At 41.8% G+C, this 17,218-nt stretch overlaps 1 protein-coding gene across 1 annotated transcript in view; it reads right to left on the minus strand.

Annotated features, from left to right (window-relative positions):
- Nucleotides 1–17,218, minus strand: part of RARA (retinoic acid receptor alpha) — a 47,097-nt gene that overhangs the window by 18,642 nt on the left and 11,237 nt on the right. The window lies entirely within an intron of this gene.

Below are 17,218 nucleotides of genomic sequence, written 5' to 3' on the forward strand. Positions count from 1 at the left end.
TCTCCTCCCCCTCCTCTCTCCATCCTGATGGACTGAAGGCAGCTGAGCCCAGCAAGTCAACACCCCCCTTTAACCTATTGCCTGCCAGCGGGGACAAAACATTCTCTACAAAAGACAGATCTTCAAGGATCCCACCCTCACATGTATTATTTAGGAGATGCTATGATCTAAAGGCCTCCCCTCCCCACTCTCACACCCCCATCCCGGATTTGCCTAATATCATGCATATGACCTCTCCCTGAACCTTTTTTTCCTCACCTCCAAATGACCCAACCAACTCCTTCTCCAACGTAGTGACATCACAGAATTCCCACCCCCCCCTGCACATTTTAGAATGAACTGACCCTCCTTCTTTGTACCCACCTCCCTTACTGTCACACAAACATTCTTACACTGATACAACATGTGTGTGTGTGTATTGTGGGCCTCGACTTACCTGTGTATATCCGGGGCACGTCCCGGGGCCAGGTAGACAGACAACAGATTTTATGGGTCAACTGCTGTACATACATTGATACATACACACACGCACACACACACACACACACACAAAATGTTGGACGCTATTAAGAAACAAATTCTGTATTATTGTTAATCGTAATATTACACATACATATCTCCCCCCAATTATATATAAAACACAAAGTTACAAAAAAGGAAATACCGGTATACTGGAAAATATATACCGGTATTTTTAGCGAGTAACAGTATTTTGCGTTGTTTCCTCTGAAACATTATTAATAAATACAGTAACATAAAACACAATGGAATAAACACAGAATAAACAAAACAAAACAAAAAACAAATCCACTCCCCCTGGGGCGGGGGTTTTACTGCTAGGCTTTTGCATAATTTGAGTCAGTCCAAGGACCAAACCAACTTGAGATGTGCGGACAGACCCGTGTGCAGGAAGACCTGTGTGCAGGCAGACCCGTGTGGCCCGTGAACTCCACAGGGTCAGCGACACTTGTGGGCGAACTCCACAGGGAGCGTGCCTGCGCATCTGCGCACATCCAGGGGTGACCGGCGTGGAGGAGAGCCGTGCATGTGGCGCACACCTAGCCTGCCAGCTCTGCACATGCGCACTCTAGAACAGCGTTGAGCATTCCCTTTGTTTTTAGCACCCATGCTTAAAACAAGGTGTGCCTCATTGCAAAGCAGGGATTTTAGATTTCAGATATCAAGATTAACCCCTAGACACCTGAGGTCACAGTCCGGAGCAGACTCATATTCAGATTCTACATATTCTATAGATCTTCCCAATTGGTAACGTTCACTCACTGTTATATCACAGCGGAAATCCCTGCTTAAATACAGGTAACTTCAGAACACTTTTACTTCTTGGCTTCCACAAGGACTTTTACTAGAACCATTTGGGGGTCACCATTAGTGAGCACCTCCAATAGAATCTAGATTATCATTGACTATTAAGGGCTTACTAACGAAGAGTCTCGGGGGCAGCTCGTTAAGGAGGTTCCCAGGTACGTTTATGTCGACGTAGAATTAATAGAAAGTAAACACGCTACAGAACAATGTGTTCTCCTGCGAGTAACAGCGAGTAACAGCTCCTGCGAGTAACAGCACGCGCCCAATCGCCAGCAAACAGACAGCAGACAACCGTCTTCCAACAGCCGCCATTCACAGAACCGAGCAGGAAGCGGCCGTTTAACAGCCATTAAAATACAGAAGAGTCTTTCTCCGTTATTACAGATAATGAGGTGCATTTAGATCATTTTTAAAAAAAGGACATTTTTACCTAACTGCATTGAAGTGGGGTCCCAATCCCCCAACTACCCCCCCCCCGGTGCGTCGGCCGACTTGGGAGCTTTTCCGGTATTTATGGAATAGAGAAGACAGCTTTTTGATCTAAACACGTTGTGTTCTGATTGATACATTAATTTGTTTTTATGATTGCCCTGCTTTCTCTTTCCTATCGATAAACAATAATGAGCAGTTATATCGACTGCTCACCCTCTTCTCGCTTAGGAATAGGAATGGCCCTGCATGGGACCTCTCAGGGTTTGACCCCCGAGTCTCTGGGTTTTTGTCCAAATCTCAGGGTGAAGGGGCAGATTTTGTGATCGTAAAAATTGGTGCGTCTGCGGCCAGTCTGTCATGGTCGATATCACTGCTCGAACGCAATTAAGTTTATCTCTAAATAACGACCAGTCAAGGTTTCCACGGTATTAGAGCCATTCTGTTAACACATTTGTGAACAATGGTCTATTAAAGGGTTAATATTTCAGGAGCCTCAGGGTCAGCTCATTTAGAAAAGTTCCCAGGTATGGGAACGGGATCCATGTAACCAGATGACATTATATGTGACTTATATTCTCAACATGAAGTAAACCCGAAATAACGCATTATAATAATAAAAATAATAATAAAAATAATAAAAATAATAATAATAATAAAAAAAGTGTATGTTAAATGCCAATCCCTATAGATGACATCATAATCGAGGCGTTACACAGATATGCAGCCTGTGGTGAGAAATACTATTTCCTTTTCTATGAAACACTAAGAAAACGCTCTTCCCGATGTCTTTGTAGGAAAAGAAAAGACAAGAGGGAAAAATGGCGTGTTTTGGAGGACAGGGAGTTTGGGGCGAAGGGGTGGAGAAGAGCTTTTATATGCACATGAAAGTTTTTGTTTTCTTTCTTTTTTTTTTAATTTATAACCTCTTTACAATTTGCAGGCCTCTTATCCCAGGATGGTGGATAGCGTGGGGGGCAGGAAGGATCGGTAATAAAATGAGAGGGGGGGGCGAGGGAGAGATCTCCAAGAATGAATTCTCTTTATCACTGACCGAGATTTACGGCCAGAGTCCAAATGGAACCCTTGATGATGTTTCTTTAGATGCCCCGGGAAGGGAGCCAAAAGGGGTAATTCGGAGGGGAGGGTAACATTTATGGCTCTGTGAGAAATTCTTGGGTGACAGATGTGAGAGCCAAATAAAAATGCACAAGTAATTATTCACTCACACACACTAACGATACTTCACCGAAGATTTGTGTCACTCTACAACGGTACGGAAAGTATTTGAAACCATTAAGTGTCTGTTTCCATCACATTAGACACATAGAGATGGGAAAAATGATAGGTGCAGCCCAATTTTGTGGGGGGGGGGTCACAGAAATGCTCAATTCTTCCTCTTTTTCAATAAAGCAAGCATTGGTTCACTCGGAAACACCATTCATTCGCTTTGCTTCTGGCTGCCTCCTGACGTCAGTCGTGCAGCAGAGCGGGGTGTGCGCGCATGCGCGTCTGCTCAGCCAGCGTGAGAATGGGCTCCCAATCTATTCTCCCCTTGGGTCCCTTCTGCACCATGCGCGTGTTAGCCTGTTTAGACAGCTGGGGTGCCATAACAGCAAAAGGTATTTCTCAGAGAAACATTCAGGGATATGGGGAGTGTGAGGGCTTCGCATTTCTTTTTAACCCCTTTGAAACTGGCGATAAAACAAGAAAGTGGCGGAAATGCTACATCAACTGCATCCGGGGGGGGGGGGGTTTAGTTCTCTGATGACAGCCCCCCCTCTGCATTGCTGGCTCTCAGCTAACAGACTCTATATAAGGATGATCGCACACAGGTATGAAAAGCCGGAACAGAAGTTTGGGCATTTACCCCCTGCGGTGTCAATGGTGACACCGCGGGAAGCATCAAACAGAGCAGCAGATACCCTGCAGGGCACCTGATACCCCACCATGTCTGATCACACATGCTGCGATCGAGAAAGCAAGCCTGCAGAACCCTGCGTCTGGATCGCTGCGTGAGAAGCGGGAGAAACTAAGTAATGGGGAAAAGTAAATAAATTAATAAATTAAATAAGTAGCGATAGTAAACAATAAAAATAAAAAAACAGGAAAAAATACAACAAATATTTAAAGTGTCCCTTGTAATGTCACCAAGATATCACCAGGGTACAAGCGATCAGGGCTGCAAAATTTCAAGCAATTACTATTAGCCTTGTTTGTAATCGCCCAGCTGACATTAAGCTTAAAGAGTCCCGTGGTACCAATATTTTTCAATTTGAGCATTAAGTACAGCATTCTATACAGCAATGTAGGCCGGTATTGACAAAAAACATTTTTCCCCCTTTTGTTCAAATAAACTTCATTATGTGCACAATCACCACGCTGAGCTGATGCTTTACGGCAATGCTAATGAAGTCTGCTCCAACGCGGACTTTAATTAGAGTGCCTGGCTGGATAAGCCATTGTACCATTTTCCACAGGCACTATGATGAAGAGCCGGGGGTTTTCTCTAGTGGAATGTGCTAAACTAACAGAGCGAGAACACATGCAAATGGCCAGAACTGTTAAAAAGAATATATTTATATTAATATTTAATCGAATAGTAGGAATGTATGAATTTGTTGGGAGTTCCCTTTCAAACCCCGAACCGGAGGCTCAGTAATCGGCTCCGATTTCTAGAGCCTTCGGGCAAACTACAGGGAGTTCCCAGGTATGTTGCAACGCGGTGACATCCCGGATGGGAGCCAAAACAAAACCAGTTCTCCGCTTCTGTTCATTCTTACGTAATTCCCTCGCCTGAAATTTCCATACCATTCCTCCACGTCAACACGCACTTCACTTCTCTTCCTACTGTTAGGGAACGGCGGCACCTAAAACTAATGATTGTAAAGAAGAAGATCTTTAAGCGCGACACGCCGTATCGCTATTACACAGTAGGGAAGCACGCGGCTCCCGTGGAACCCCCATTAAAATTTAGGAGCCAGCTGGAGATCAATAGAAGGCAAAAAAGCGAGTGTAACAATAAAATACTTAAATCTGTGGTGTTTACGGATTTAACAAAGCTACATACATGTATTAGATCCCACCTCATGTATATGCTGTGGGAGCAGCCATCTTAATCTCATGTTCTTCGTGATTATTCCTCCCCATTAGGTTATCTCTCCTTTAATGTTAAGTTCTTGATAATTGGTTCAGACAGTCTTTAGAAGGATAGGAGGAGGAGAACGGTGATAACTTCAGGAAAGGATACTGATTAGATGTGATCTTTAAGTCAAACATTTGTAACAGAGCTCAGCCTTCCTTTACTTTGAAACAAAATAGCCCCAAATAATCACTCTGCTTTGGGTACTTTCGATAAATGGATTTAGTGATCCTAAAATACATGAAGACATTAACTACCCTTTTAAGTGCTTTAATCAGCCCTGCGTCCGTCAAATACCGCTCTGGGGGATTAAAGCCCAGACCTTCCATTGTTTATCATGATGCGGCAAGATAAAGTCTTGTTAGTTTTAGCCGGCCGGGATGGCTGACGGGTTTTCTTAATGTCAGAGCGCCTCAAATGTCTTCCAGGCAGCATACAGGCTCGCCAGAGACGATGGTATTTTCACTCTTAATATGTTTTTAACCAGGGAACTTTAATATTTTTGTATTCAGAGGAGTAACCGTAGAGTATACAATAATAACAGAAATGGCAGAAGTATTTAAACCTAACCGACGTACACAGAAACCATCCCATACGATGTGGAAGTCTGCTGATTTACATTATATATATATATATATTACACATATATACCGGTATACACACACACATACATACATATACCGGTATATACACACATATATATATATATACACACACATTATATATATATATATATATATATATATATATATATATATATATATATATATATATATATATATATATATATATATATATACACACACACACACACACACACACACACACACACACACACACACACACACACACACAGGTATATACACACACAGACACGCGCGCGTTCAGCTCCTTCCAAACCCAAATAATGCGCTTTATTTCGCTCTCATCAATAAAAATCACCCCATTGTGTTCCGTGATAAAGTGTCCCCCCCGGGGCTGATTAAAGATGGCCCCTACTGTGAGTTCCTATCAACTGCTCCATGACTCCACTCTGTTAACTACACAGCTGGTGTAGGCCCCAAATAGCCCAGACCCGCCAGAGGGCCCGACTAGCTTTCTAGAGCCAAACTCTATGATCCTTCCCTCCCCACTTGTTTTATTCCACCCCCCTCTCCCTGTTCTCCCCATCTTTATCCGCTCATTCCCTCCGTGCGCCTCGTCGTGTGTCTTGGGTTTCATCCGGTCCCCACGAGCTCCCTCTCCCCTGCTCTATATTCCTATCTTTCTAATCTCTTCCATCTCGCTCCGTTTAGGATTTCATGGTCTCCCTCCCGCCTCCACTCATCTCTCTCTCTCTCTCTCTCTCTTTTTTCACCCCTTCTTTTCTTTCCTGTTCCGAAACCGAATGTCTCATTTATAATATTACACGTACTGTCTCTCTCTCTCTCTCTCTACAGAACGTTCTTGGCGCACGCGCTCGTATATCGCTGTCCCCCTAGTGACATCATGCATGGACAGACAGCTAAAATCTTACAATCTCGCCATGCGTGTTTATGTATATTTCAGTCCCCGTGCTAAATACAGTCATCGCATAAACGCGTCGTTTCCAGGAAACCTAATTATGTACAAAAACATACGGCCTGCGGGCCGGCTGATGATTTTGCGCTATTACATATTTTTTATTATATTTATTTATTTAATACGTTGCCAGGCGTTTGGCTATAAAGAGAAAAGCAAGACTTCCTTCCTTTTTATTTATTTATTTTTTTACATTTTATCATCCGACCTAAATAAAAAATTAACCAGTAGCCATTACGTTTTTCGACAACGACCCCCCCCCCTCCAACCGCCCCATTCTGAACAGCTCAGCAAATAGCACAGGCCATGATAAATGACAATTCGCGGTGATCTGCTGAGCTGGGGAGTTTTTTTCCCCCCTCTCTTAACTTCTTTATTTAGCAGAACAAAAGCGCTGTACAAAACATGATAAATATATCTATATAGGATGGTTTGTTATAATGGGGGCACTAACCCTTTCAACAATCCTTCTCTCGACAGGACAAGAGACGAGTCAGGACTGCCTTCTGTATTACAAATCATAAGGGAGAGAAAAAAATATATATATTTATAATATTAAAAAAAACAGAAATGTGTTATTTAACTGATCTGATGATGCGATTACTAAGCAACATTTAGTTTTTTTCAAAAAATTCCGGGGTTATTAAATAAACCATAAATGTTATTCTTTTTAAAATATTGCTTTCCCGGCTCAGAGGATAAAATTTATTGGTAAATGTAAAATATACGCATTTCATTTTAGCGACATAAATTTGAACACCTAAATAAACGAAAAAGGCCGTATTTGTTTACGCACGGCAAAAAAAAAATGTATGCTTTCATCGTCTCCTGCAGCCAAGGAGTTAAATTACATTTTTACCACTAAATGCTGCTTTCGCCTGTGTTCTGACGCTGTAAATTTTTAATTTGCCTCTATGCCCAAGGACTGGAAGTCTTATCACAGAAAAGATAAAAACCAGACTTGATTACGCCGCAGATATCTGAAGTAGAAAGTGAGGTGTACATATTTCTATATATACTTATATGAGGTGTACATAGTTTATATATTATACTATATATATATATATATATATATATATATATAATAGAAATAAATATAAATATATAGAAATAATAAAATATATATATAGAAATATAAAAGGGTGAAGAAATAAATATATAAATAGATGTATAGAAATAAATATATATATATATATATATATATATATATATATATATAAATAAAAAAAATTATATAAAAATAATAATAATAATATATATATATATATATATATATATATATATAAATATATATAGAAATAATAATATATATATATAGAAATATAAAAGGGTGAAGAAATAAATATATATATATTTATATAGAAATAAATATTTATTTTTTGGGAATAAACAGAGTGAGCACTGGTAAGGAAAAAAATATATATATAAAAAAAAAACCCAACCTAGTACACCCTTCCTCCACTGCAACTCTGTCATTCCCAGCCTTGCACTTGAAAAGAGAGCCATTTATCGTGCCTGTGATGTAAGGAGGCAGCCAAAGCAGAATAAATGGTGACAGCGTGACACTGCGCTCACAAGGCCTCCAGCAACCAGAGGAGCCCAAAACAACTTGGGCAAAAAAAAAGATCATAATTAATCTTTAACAGCAGCTGGGGGGGGGGATTGATGAAGGGTGGGTGACAAAAAGAAAAGCTGCAGGCGGGGTGGGAGAAGGGGAAAAAAATAAGGAATTCCACTGGAAAGCGTCCCAGATGAAAAACACCAACTTAGTAGGTAGAAGAGGGGAGGGAAAGAATGCAAGCTCTGTGGGTCAGCAACAAAAATAATTATAATACCGTATTCACTAGTCTATGACTAATAGATTGTAAGCTCCTTTGAGCCGGGCCCTCCTCACCTGTTGTCTCTGTAAGTCAATTTGTTATGTTACATGCTACTTGTTATGTCCTGTCCACCCGTTGTACAGCGCTACAGAATTTGATGGCGCTATATAAAACATTTAATAATAATAATAATAATAATAATAATACAACTCTCTGAGTGGATATCATTGGGTGGGCTTAGCTGGGAACAGCGACACTCTAATACTGTGACACTCTAATACATCGACGGGACGCTCTATTGCGGACTTTCATTTTTGTCCATAAAATGAAAAGCTGCAGTTTATTTTACGAGGTCACCGGCTATTTCCGGGTCAGGCGATGCAGACTTGGAAATGGCCATAGAACTCCAGGACAGTTGGAGGCTATGCCTTTCCGGGTCACATAAACCATGTATGGGTTTTGGGTGTAAGTTACGGCAGATCTTGCCGTCCGGCGAATCCGAGACCCCGGTGGATAAAAGAAATGCTTGTAACGCGGCACATCTGTTTAAAGGAACGGCACCAAATAAGCCGATTTCGGATTATTCAGCTGGAAGCAGCCCATTAAACTCGCCAGGTGCAGCGAACGCTTTGCCGGCAGCTGCGCGTAATGAAATTATAGCATCTTGGGATTTTAAACCCCACGCGAGATGCAATTTAGTGAGACAGGAAATGTGGCGCGGCAAACAATGGCCACCAAACAGGTCGCGTCGGCTGCGGCCGGATGGCAGGAAATGAATTGCCTTTTGTGAGTGAGGCTCTGACTCGAAACGCACAGGGGGCTTTATCTATATCGGCTCTTACCGGCAAATAACCTTAACTATACGGTGATCCCTTCACGTCATCTGAACCCCCCCCCCATACTACGCGTGTAAATACTACACGGGACGCCGCTATAGAAAATACACATTTTTGAAAGTGGGTTTCCACGTACACAAAACACTCATTCCGCGCCCGTGCATTATGAGAAAATAAACCTCATTGCCTTCGTTTTGATACCGTTTAATCACATAAAACACAGGGACCTTTAAAGAAGAGTTTTTCAGTTTCTATGGCAACAGCCTACCAGTGGCTGCTTGTGTGTCACATGACAAGCGTTCCAGGCAGAAAAATATATATATGTATATGAATGAGGCAAATTTTACTTGATTAAATAATTATTTCCTGGAAGCGAATGGATATTCAGCGGTACTAGGAACGATGTCATTAATGCCGCTTTTGGTTACAAAGGGATCTCATTTTAGTATTTTGTTAAGTTTAACACTTTTGACCATAACTATTCCATTGAGGGAAACAATAATGCCTACCAGAAAACAGATATTTGGTTTCAAACGCACACATATAGCATTATAAAAAACACAATAACGGCTACAGATGCCCAATAAAATGTTATATAAATGGACGCTCATTGAAAACGATCCAATCGCTACATCTGCATGAAAATGAATACACATTCACAAAGCGGTGTCAATGACAAACCCGACCCTTCTGAGTGGAGATACCTGCTGGGTCAAGGCTTGGTGAGACAAACGGTTCTCACCCGCCATAGAATTCTACGATTCTATCTAACGGAAGTTGAGAGGTTCCACAAGCTGCCCGACCAAGACCTGTGCCGGCCTCGGTGAGACTGCCCGCTTCTTCTCCGTGCCAAGTAGGTCCTCAGCACTTCATAGTTAATGTGGCAGAACTATGACAATGATATATAATGGTTAAGGGTGAAGGCTAATGTTGGTCCTGCAGAAGATGGAGATGTTGGGAGAGTTCATTTCAGGGAAATCACTTCCCACAGACAAAGCTTTACGAACGTCAAAGGTCCCAACCAAATAAATTAAGTGGAAAACACCTTTCTAATATTCCAATTAGCAGATTAATCTCACAAATAAATTAATCAGCAGATCCTAGCCAATGGAAGTCGCCCCATATTTAGATTTCATGAATCCAGTGCAGACTGCTAACACTCTACTCAATGAGAGAGAGTCCCGGAGATCGCCGTCTGCAGCGGGCGTTCCTACAAGATCGCTAAGCATTTGATACAGCTAAGGGCTGAACAAGATTTGGGTCTGAGCTATCGCTGCGGATGTTTTCCTTCAATGTGTTGAGAAAATATTAATCCTTAAAAAGGCCCCCCTCAGCCATCGTGCGCTCTTTCACGTGAAGGATAGCTCTGTGGCCCCTGCTCTTTTTTGAGGAATTCATCAGAATCCTTCCTATACATTTGCCAACCCCTAAGCTCTTTGGCTTCGGCCTAAAACAACTGAGCGCACTCACTGTACGCTTACTAGAGACCTTCCAAAGTGCATACTCAGAAAGCACTTCCATTTATTTCAATGCGAGCGCTTTCCTGCCAGCGATCGCAGAGAGAACGATGGTGCTTTTATTCCTTCCAAGTAAAGAATGTGTATTAGAAATACCTTGATAAACATTCTTGATGGCACGGGCACCACAGTGCCCCTTTAAGTTGGCAAAAGAAGACCCAAAATTCACAATGTAACATTTTTGGAAGTCACCTTCACAGACCCGAACACATTCTCAGCCGCAGCCTTTCCGCGCTACTCAGGTGGAAGCAATCGCTTGCGGCAAAAGCTTCTGTCACTTCTTTATGTGTCGGTGACGCTTTGACTACCAGGGGACTACGTACTGATCATCCGTAGCTGCTTGACTTCTTAATACTAAATGACAGATATTCGAAGAAGCCGGTCCTATAATTTGAGGAAGGAAAATGCTATTTTGTTGTCGTGCCTTCGCACCCAAAATGTTACGGAAAAATCTTCGCCAGTTGTGCAGCCCATCATCTCTTATTATCCTAGGTTATATGGTTAACCCGACCAATGCATCCATGTGATGGTGTTTTGTTGGCTCCATCATGTTGAGAAGGAAAGCAAGTATTTACTAAATCCCACAGGTTACAAAGTAATGTCAAATTCTACTGAAATTGGCCTTCAATCCTTCGCATTTAGAGACCAGAAGACTTTGACGGAGAGCTGGCCTCCACACTGAATGACGATCGGCAAAAACCAGCATCTGGGGATATATTATTGCTGTTTTAGCGCCGTCTGGGCCCGCGTCGAGGAGGCAGGGGTCCGCGCGGCAGCTTGGCTCGTTAACCGCATTACACCAGAAAGATGGTGGCGAATTGGGCAAAAACACGGAGGAACGGGTGCGCCAAAAACCAACTCTCTCCATCCAAATAATAAAGGGAAGCCAATACAGAATTGGAGGGGGCAAAGTGTAAACAATGTGTAAACACCGGTATTCCCTGATTTATATCAACTTGAGTTATTAACAATAAAAGGATGGCAGATCTATAACTTCTCATACAGATAATCAAATTAATGTTAGGATGCACAAGACTAAAAAGGACAGGGGGTCACGAGCTCCGTCACTTCCCCAAATTCCACGTTTTACACTAAATAAGGATATTTAAATGCTATAAGAAAGCACATTGTATACCAAAAACATCTTAGGCTCCTGTTCTGAGGATCTGCATGATTATTCCTCCCCACTAAGTTATCTCGGCCCTAATGTTCAGTTGTTGATTGGTTCAGGCGGGGGGGGGTTCAAGTTAGGAAATGTTTTAAGTAATGCTGGTCCTGCCGAGAGAACGATCTCACAGAGTTAATGTTTAACCTTAATATCACCAAAACGATAACAATGACGGCCAAACCAGAAACACAAGCCTTTTAATTACCGAATGTGCTTCTATCATAAAGAAGTCTAATGATTATACTAAGAGCCGTGATGGCGACAGTTCCAATTCAGTTGGGATTTAGGTGAAGCCAAAGCCTTGGCGAGGTTAAACACTGCTGGGTTACAGTGGAAAGGCTTTGGGAATCCATATACATTTACGTAAAAATTCCAAAGTCTGAATAAATTTCCTCTCCCCGCTTAACGTCCCTCTAGATTGTAAGCTCCTATGAGCAGGGCCCTCCTCACCCGTTGTTTCTGTAAGTGGAATTGTTATGTTATATACTACTTATGATGTCTTGTCTACCCATCGTACAGCGCTATGGAATATGATGGTGCTATATAAAACAATAATAATTGTATATGGGAGTATTACCTGAGAGAGGAGTCACGTTAGGTAAATAAGGCTTGGACACATGGTCATAAATAGTGACGCCAGATATAATGGTTGCCAGACTGTTACCACCTGCATCAGCGTGGGGGTTATTTTTTCCACATTTCCCCATACATACCATATTTTTTGGAGGGGGGAGCAATAAAGCCATGTCTCATTTTGCTATAGGAAAGGATCAAACGGTATTTATTTGGGAAAAAATTATAAAATGGGAATGGCCGTCCCTTTAAATCCATGACATATAAGAGATTTTACTTTTACGATGGACACATTTTCAAAAATATAACCCGAATTGTAAATTTATATATATATATAATTTTTTTTCTTTCTACAAAATGTAACCCGATTTAAGGCGGCTGTAACTGGGGGGGTGGGGTCTATATTCAGGCCAATTAAGTATAAAACATGATCTGTGTACTTAACCCGAACAAAAGCAAAGAGATAAAAAGAGAGAGAGAAGCAAATAATGGAAGGACACGGGCAGCAGAGAGCGTTTCCGTATAGTTACCGTGTAAAGTTTTTGAAATATTCAGTAAGCGTCACCTGATCTCAGGGGAGCGATCGCTGCGGCGTAACATGGGATCCTTTGATACACCTGCACAGGGTTAAGTTGGGGGGGAGGGGTGGAATGGCTTCTCAGCGAGTGGGGAGATCAGGCAGTAGGAGGCGCGGAGAGTGTGAGGTTATTTGGGGTAACAGGAGGAGTTGGAAGGTCTGCCGAGCAGGACGCTCTCATCCCTCCTGTTTCACCGTTCAGATCGGTCTCCTTCTACGCATTATTATCCCGGTTTACAGCGCTGCGTGAAACGCTACAAACAATCTACGGGTAATATACATAATGTGATACCCGGAACAGAGAGAGGAATTACATACATTGTACTATATATATATATATATATATATATATATATATATATATATTATACACACACACACACTTATACATACAGACTGAGCGTATACTGCAAATATAGGAATGAAAATGGAATAATACTTATATGGAGCAATAAAAGAAGTTGTAGGAAGGGGTGATATGGAGTAATAGGAGCAGTTGTGGGGAGGAGTCATATGGAGTAATAGGAGGAGTTATAGGGAGGGGTGATATGGAGTAACAGGAGCAGTTGTGGGGAGGAGTCATCTGGAGTAATAGGAGGAGTTATAGGGAGGGGTGATATGGAGTAACAGGAGCAGTTGTGGGGAGGAGTCATATGGAGTAATAGGAGGAGTTATAGGGAGGGGTGATATGGAGTAACAGGAGCAGTTGTGGGGAGGAGTCATATGGAGTGATAGGAGGAGTTATAGGGAGGGGTGATATGGAGTAACAGGAGCAGTTGTGGGGAGGAGTCATATGGAGTAATAGGAGGAGTTATATGGAGTAATAGTTTGATGACAATTTATTGACTGCTGAGACACTCACTTTGGGTACACATTTGCTTTTTTTCATTATTTTTAAAACTTTACACAAAACAAAGCCAATACGCAGCATCGCATGACCGGAATCTGTCCGTTATCTTCTCTGTAAGAAACCCAGACCTTACTTGGTCCTCGGCCCAGTCTTCTCCAGGAGAGCCGTAAACCTGCCCCGTCCACACTTAAGACTCCTTCGCCGTATAAACCCCTCCGCAGTAGACGCGCTACATGTGCTAAAAACGTGTTAAACTCTCACTCGCTCGGCTTCTCCGATGCACAGAGCTGCAAGACCTTTATAAATAAGCGATGGGGACGGTGACTGCCATGAAAAACAGGCAAACTTACAACGAAGCGTGCATAAAAAAACACAAAAGTCTATACGAATACAATGAGTGACCCCGGACTTCGATTAGCGCGTAATATTTATCGCTTGCTTGAGGACAGAGATTATTTTCTATCAGAAGGAAATATTACCACATAATGGGAAGATGTGGCTCCTTCCATTGTACCGCCGCTGCCTTTCGTGGAGTTTATACCGATCTCAAAAAGCAGAAAAACATTGCAGGATATATACACACACATACATATACACGCACACATACATATACACGCACACATACATATACACGCACACATACATACACACACATATATACATACACACATACATACATATACCCACACACACACATCCATCAGTGGGTCTGCTTCACCCGCAGACCTACCTCTTCCCTTTAAAACCTCCTAAAAATGGAAGCATTTGGGTAAATTCAATCATTTCAGTCCCTCAAATACCTAGAATCCCACGGACTGAGTAATGTTAAGTGACAGAAAGAAAAACATTAATCGGACTAATAACAGAGGCCAGAGGCAAATTGTGACTTGTAGAAAAGGTATAGTGAAAATTACACAAATTTCACCTCCGAGGATCCAGCAGTCAAAAATATAATTTATACAGTTGGTTACTCAATATAAAAAGGAAAATAGAGCTTCCCGACTTAAAACGGAATCCATCCATTACATCATATTTAAGTTAGGGCAAATTAAAGTGAATTATCACAACAAAGAGAAGTGAAACAGAACGCTGAGGTCTTCTACGTTCGCCTCTGGAGGCAGCAATGATCAAAGTTCTGTTTCTTCTTCTCCTGGAAACGGATGTTTTTGTGTTTTTTTCCCCAGATTCGTTTTCAATAATAGAAACGATGAATTCTAGAATATTTTACCCAGCCCAGAGTCATGTGTTTCCCCTCTAGGATCACCGCATCACATGCATTCCCTCTCTGTAACCAAAAGACACCCCTTCCCCATTCCTAGCCCGGCACGTCCACCCCCCCCCCCAACATGGACATCACTTGACAAAGCGGCTTCTGGCCTGACTCATTTTTATCACTCATCGAACATCAGCTGTCCCGATCTTTACAACAGTTGTCGGCATCCTCCGAGATTCAATCTGCCATCACAGGGCTTCTTTCCACGCTCGATTCTGTGGACCGCAGTACGGAGTAGTGCAAGAACCTACATACGACAATATATTTGGGTCCGTAGACAATAAACGCATGGCAGAAAGACCAGGGCAGATCAGGAGATGTTAATGGCCCCCAACTCGAGCATATATATTATATATGTTATATGTGGGCTACCGGGCACAAAGTAACGCAACGTGATGTAAGCCCCGGAGCGCATGTCGGGCTTCTAGGCTTTAGAGGAACTCCAAAGCTTCTTCAAAACCATTCCCCGTCATTATTCATTAACAAATTGCCAAAACGATATACATAATAATAATGATTTTACAACGTAATCCAAAACCGCATACACATATGGATAGGAACATTCCATTAAGTAGTCTTTAAGTAATTTTTTTATTATGCGACTGCCTGGACCATTCAAAATGCTGGAAGACCACCAAATGGACAAACGTCCCCTAAAGAAATACAAAGTCTGGCCTGCGAATAGAAGGGGGGTCTCCTCCTCTAAACCTGGGTCACATAATGGACCTACACAACAACAAAAGCAACAACCGATACTCCGTGTCAATCCTCAGCATCCTTTCCAACAAAGAAAGACTTTGTGCTCAACACTCAAATCCCTGAAGAAGCCTCACAACAACGTGAAGGAACACGCGGTGAGAATACTTCTTTGGCTCCTCTATACAGACAGAGACGTTGAAGGTGATCTGAGCACAATGACATTTTGTCCTCGTATGAGTGCAGGTGGACAAAGCAGCGTCTCCACCTGTGTTCATGAAAAAGCCACCTAAGGTGATGCAAAAAGAGCCCTGTTCTGTTGACACCGAGGAATTCTCGGCTCACCGCCGCAGCCTGGACCCTTCTACTTTCTATACAAGCGTGCCAAGAAATATCCTGGAATTTATTTACAAGCGAATCATTTGTCTTGACTTTAAAGTAAACGAAATAATCTTTAAGTAAATTTATAGAATAATAAGAGGTTTAAACGTCCCCTTTAAGAGCAGCAAAAACATCAACGTTAAGGATGGCAAATAACACGTTGGTAAGAGACGCCTGTTGCTAATTTTTTGATTATTTTGGATGAATATTTTTTTTTAAATGCTGGCAAGATCGCTGCATATGACCAAGGTGGACACCGATCCGGGACCTTCTTGACCATAAAGGGTCCTTGCGCCTTAAGAAGGACACATTAACCCCATCTGTCCAAAAAGTGTACCCAATGACTCGGCATGGAGCCGGATCAGCCAGGAAGCATGAAAATGAATCGGCAATTCAGGAAACAGGAAAATTACTCCGGAAAGAGAGCGCCAAGTACCCAAGCGACAACGAATTCTCATTGCTAACAACTAAAAGAAACAATAAAAATACAGAACGCAAGAATCTGCAATAATTGGGAACATTAATATTACTTGAATATCAGAAGTAAGAGATAATAAAAATAATATCCATTGTGTTGTTTATCATCACTTAAGAAAAGAAAACACATAAATTTGTACACCAAATTTTTTTTTTTAAAAAAAGTTTTCTATAAAATTGTCAAGACTTCTAACTATAAATTTTAATCAGCTCATTAAAATCTAGGGGGTCCTGCAACGCCACGCAAGGAAAAAAGAAAGGTAAAAGCACCCGGCTCAATTACCTACACACAACACGGGTAATATAAGAACATTAACACGAGTGAGGGTAGGGAAACGCTCCAGAAAGGTCAGCGAATACTAACAATATTACATTAAAAAAGCCGCATCGTCTCCCAGTTCACATACAGAACATTAAGGAAACAGAAGTAATATCCCGGATCCGGCGAACATACCATGCAAACACTCTGTTGACGAAGACAATGGTCAAGGTCACCTGCTCGTGGTATTAGTAACCGGGAACCCGAAATATAAATGTGTTTATACTCAATATAACGTACGGGAAACACAGAATGTAAATACAGAGCACATATT

The sequence above is a fragment of the Spea bombifrons genome, chromosome 13, assembly GCF_027358695.1.
Source record: "Spea bombifrons isolate aSpeBom1 chromosome 13, aSpeBom1.2.pri, whole genome shotgun sequence".
Classification (NCBI taxonomy): domain Eukaryota; kingdom Metazoa; phylum Chordata; class Amphibia; order Anura; family Pelobatidae; genus Spea; species Spea bombifrons.